Below are 5551 nucleotides of genomic sequence, written 5' to 3'. Positions count from 1 at the left end.
AGTACATCCAATTCGTGGGCAATTTCCTTTCTCGAAGTTGACGTGCCAGCCAATCGGCTACGCGGTTTGCATCTCGGGGGCAGGATCCGACGGTGATATAATTGCATTGGGATAATTCTTGTTGGTAGCGTTTGATTACTTCACGCAGGTTCCAAGGAGTCTCGGCCCGGCCCAGCACAAAGTCTACTACTGATGAGCTGTCGCTCTCACATGTCCACCGAACCATCTGACTTTTCGCCTCCCCCACACGCTTCGAACTTATCTCCTTCAGATAGCGTATCCTATGGAGAAGTGCTTCGGCTTCCGCTTGAGACGCCGAGGAAACCCTAACTTCGGCCGCGAACCCTTCGACTACAAATCCAGATTCATCCCGTACGATTTCTGCTACAGATCCAAGGAACTCTCTTGGCATCCATGACGCATCTACATTCATTTTCACCTCTCGATTTTTCGAGGGGTTCCAATGCACTGGTAAGATCTGATCTTGACTTTTGTTCTTCTGGTTTTTCATCCCCCACGTCATAGTAATACTCTGGTTCTGTGCGAGCTCGATGATTTCTAGAGGCTGTGGGTGTTTTCCCCTAAAGATCCATGAGTTCCTGGCCTTCCAGATCTATCAAAGAACCAGCCCGATGAACACCCGTACAAGTACCTCCCTTTTTTCTTGAAAAACCTCCACCAGCCATTGATCTATTCACTTTATGTTTCTTTGGAGATTTATGCCATGCAACCTCTGATCCTCCCAGATCCGTTTTGTCCATCGACAGAATAAGAAAATATGTTTTGTGGTTTCGACCTGTGTGTGACAAATCTAACATAAAGGATCTGGGATGACTTTTCTTTTGTATAGATTCTCCCTTGTTGGAATCGCGTTTTGACAAATACTCTAGAGGAAGGTTCTGATCTTCGACAGTATTGTGAGACTCCAGATCTGCGTCCATAGGTTGCGTGGAGGCAGGTACGAACAAGAGGCCTAGTATTGATTTTTCCTTGTAGCTGATAAATACGCCTTATTATATCCGTTTTTTACAAAGAATGATCCTGCTCTATTTCTTGTCCATATTATGTGATCAAGTTTAAGGTTCATGCTCAAGGGGATGGCTAAAATTTCGTTGGCTATATTTTCCTCAAACAGTTGTTCTATCAGAGGTTGATTCCATTCTCGCGTAGTATCGTTGATCAAATTAGCTACCATGGTAGGTTCTTGTTGTTCTAGTTGGCCCTCAATGATCCCCTGTAACCATTTATCCTGTCTGATTTTAATGGATTTCCCATCCCCAACTGCCCATCTTATATTGTCTTTGATTGTGTCCCGACCCTTCAGGAGGCTCCGCCAGCCCCATGATGCTCTCTGGCCATTCTGAGCAGTCCAGACATCGCCAGATGGGAAATAGATGCCCTTGAAGACTCTGGCCCACAAAGCGTTTGGGGAGTGGTGTAAGCGTCATGCCTGTTTACCAAGCATCGCATCATTGTAAGTAATCAGGTCTTTAAAACCCAACCCTCCTTCATCCTTCCTTCTTTTTAGAGCATCCCAATTTTTCCAGTGCACCCCTCATTTACTATCTCCTTTTTGCCACCAGAATGATGCTATTCTCCTTTCAATTGCTCTGCATATGGACAATGGCAGTTTAAAAATCGCCATTGCATAGGATGGGATGGCTTGCACTACACTCTTGATCAACACTTCCTTTCCTGCTTTAGTAAGTAGTTTTTCCTTCCATCCCTCCAATTTTGAATTTACTCGAGTTAATATCCATGCAAATATATCCTTTTTCGATTGCCCCCATTCTGTAGGAATCCCTAAATATTTACCTGTCTTTTCGATAATAGGTACTCGCAGTTCCTGAGCCAAGTTCCTTCGTAAGGTTACAGGACAATGCTTGCTGAAAGACACCCCTGACTTATTTAAGTTTATAGCTTGCCCTATTGCATGACAATATTGATTCAGTGTAAGTGTTAGGTTCTAACACTCCATTAGAGTACCTTCTAGGAAGGAGATAGCATCATTTGCAAATAACAGGTGAGATAGTCTGGGACATGTTCTAGTCAGTTGTATTCCTTGAAGGCTGCCATCTGCTACTTCTTTTTGCATCATCTATGATAACACATTTGAAATTAGTATGAACAGATAGGGTGACAGAAGATCACCTTGTCTCAATCCTCTGGAAGGGGTGAAAAAAGGGGTAGGTACACCATTAAACTTCACACTAAATGTCACTGTTGTTATGCATTGCATTATAAGAGCAACCCATTTCCTTGAAAAACACATTTTTAGCATACAATCTCTAACAAAATCCCATTCTACCCTGTCGTATGCTGCATATCTAGCTTTAAAACTGCTTGATGTTTTCTCCTTCGCTTGTTGATGCGCATCTGATGTAAAACTTCTTGCATGATTAGGATATTATCTTGGATCTGTCTATCCTGTACAAATGCACTTTGCTCTAGTTCTATTATCTCTGGCAGCCACTTCTTCAATATGTTTGCTAGTATTTTGGAAATAATTTTATAGCTGAAGTTACATAAACTGATTAGTCTGAACTGACTGATGGATTCTGGATTTTTCACTTTAGAGATCAATGCTATATGAGTTTGATTAAGCAGCGGGTCCATAATACCTGTGCTGAAGAAATTCTGCACTAGCTAGAACAAGTCAGATTTTAATACTTCCCATGAATTCTGGTAAAACAGGCCATTGAACTCGTCTGGGCCTAAGGCTTTCAAAGCACCTAGCTGAAACACTGCTGCTTGCACCTCCTCCATCATGGGGTTTGCCTCCAGCTCTGCATTATTTCTTTCATTAATAGGAGAATGACATTGGTTCGGGACTAGCTAGTAATGTCGTGCCCTTCTGTTTTGTATAGATTGCTATAGAAAGCTTGAATGTGAGTTTTGAGTACTTCTGGATCACGGCACCATCTGTTGTCTTCCAGTTGCAGTATTGTTATATTATTTCTACGTCTCCTCTGGACTGTAGTCACATGAAAGAAGCAAGTGTTTTTATCTCCCCATTGTAGCCATTTCACTCGAGATCTCAATCCCTAGTATTGTTCTTCTTGCTTCCTCAGTGTATCAATCTGGTGTATTATGCTTTGAACTTGCTTCTGAGTACTGTGCTGATCTGGTTGATTTGTAATCTTAGTAAGAGTCTGATTTAGTTCTTTTAGCCTTCTGGGTGCATGGGCATACTTCTCTTTACTCCACCTGATTAATTCTACAGCAATCTCCCTGAGTCTCTCCAAAAAGGTAAGCATAGTAATAGAGACCTGATTCCATATTTGAAAAATAAGGTCATGATATTCCTCATTTTCAATCCAATAAGCCTCCATCTTAAAATCCCTCTTTCTTTTCCTAGGTTCCTGATATAATCGAAGGACAAGAGGATTGTGATCTGATCCTATTGTTGGTAACGCATGGATTTCTACTTCAGGATAAGTTATGTGCCATTCCAATGTACAAAGCATCCTATCAAGCCTTTTTTTTTTACTAACTCCTCCCCTTCTCTTTGTTTGCCTAGGTGAATGCGTAGCCATGGCTATCCATATCCATCAAGGATGTCTCATTCAACATGTGTCGAAAAACTACAATTCTGGTATTATCTACTTCTCTCTTCCCCCACCTTTTCCCATACATATAAGATCTCATTAAAATCCCCCATGCATATCCATGAAGTTGAATTCTGGGGTTTAAGTGCCTTTAAGAATTGCCATAGCTGTTGCCTTTCTCCAAAATTCGTGGAAGCATGAACAAAGGTAATCTGCATCATCATATTTCTACTTACTTCAGTACATTCCACATTTATATACTGTTTAGAACTATCTTTCACCTGCAATGTTATGGAGTCATTCCACATCAAAGCCAATCCCCTTGCTATGCCTGTTGGATTTTCTAGAAATAAATGCTGGAACTGTAATCTTTTACATATACCTTCCACCATCGTTGCTTTATTTTTTGTCTCCATAAGGAAAATTAAACTGGGTTGTTCAAGAGCATTTAGAGCTCTAAGTTCCTGAATTGTTAGGGGGTTGCCCAACCCCTGACAATCCCAACTTATTAACTTCATTTTGTCTTGGGTGACTTATTAAGGCTAGCCACCAGAGCCCATTATGCACCATCTTGGAGCAACTTTACTAGAGTGTCCATCAGATCCAAGTCATCTATGAGGAGAGGAGTTGGGTCAAGTATACACTTCTGTTTTTTTGCTTTATGTACCTTCATACTTTTCTTGCTGCTTTTGCCTATCTTCAAAGAAGTTTGGACAGGGTCTCTTGTGCCAATAATCTGCTTTCCAGACTCCTTGGAGGCCTTCTGAGTAGTTATAATTGCATCCATGGTCACATGTTCCATTGAAACTTCTGCTCTCTTTTTACTACAGGCTATTATTTGCATGTCTTGATCCTTCTCTCTTGCTGTTGGGATTGCCTCATTAGCTGTAGAAGGTTCCACAGGTATGGTTTCTTCGACTATGAGTTCTTCGTCAATGTTTCCATAAAAAGCTTCCCAATAAGGGCTGTGTTCACTTGCTTCTGTTTTCAACCAGGGTCCATAAGGGCCGATTTTGTTTGATGCCCATGGTGATTCTACATAAGGGATTTCAGGACAATCTGATACATAGTGACCAATTCTACCACATGAATAGCAGTAATGAGGTAATCTCTCATATTTAAATTCAACCCATACCATTTAGTACCAATATCTAGAATAGCCCCTGATTTTAAAGGATTAGATAAATCAATTTCCACTCTGACTCTTCCTTCTTTTTTTGAACATTTCCCATAGATTCCAACTGAATTTCCTGGACCTAGCCTATCTTTCTGCCCAGATCATTATATACAAGTTTGACTCTCCATCCCGGGGGGATACCCCCTATTCTTACCCAGAAGGTTGCTCTGGAAAAGTCATAATAATGTTCTGGAATTATAGGATCACACTGTTTAAGGACAAGTAGATTGCTAGAGTAAGACCATGGAGTAGACTTCAAAACCCTCTCCTTCTCCTCCTCTGATTGAAAAACAAAGGTAAAGAGCCCTGGTTCTTTTTGTACACATGAGACAGCATCTGTTTTCCATGCCTTCTTCATAGTAGAGAGAAATGCTGGTCTCTCATGATTCTTTTGGGATGTGGTGATTTTGTTGCAAGTGTCAAAACTACTTTAGGCAAGATACGCCCTAAGATTAGAAAATTTGCATGCGTAAGTTGTAATAATTTTGAAAGAACTTTTGAAATCATGAAGCCCTGTAGTCATGCTGCCGAAAGAAGATTAATATTTTGATAGAAAATTTTATACTGCTTAAACTAATTTAGATAATAGCATGTTTTGTTAGAAAATAAGTCGTTGTTCTGCCGAAATTAGCATATCTACTATCTGGATTATTGAAGTGATGTTATATTGTTGAACTGAAACTAATATTTTCAGGATTGAGGAGAACATATCGAAGTGTCTATATACGTAGATGATCTCATTAAATAAATCGACCCTAAGTTTATACATCAATGGAATCAGTCCGACAGATCGAAGGGGTGGAGAAAAACGAAAGCCGTCAATCCA

Source organism: Eucalyptus grandis, chromosome 3 (genome assembly GCF_016545825.1).
Source record: "Eucalyptus grandis isolate ANBG69807.140 chromosome 3, ASM1654582v1, whole genome shotgun sequence".
Classification (NCBI taxonomy): Eukaryota; Viridiplantae; Streptophyta; class Magnoliopsida; order Myrtales; family Myrtaceae; genus Eucalyptus; species Eucalyptus grandis.
This window is presented reverse-complemented; position numbering follows the sequence as displayed.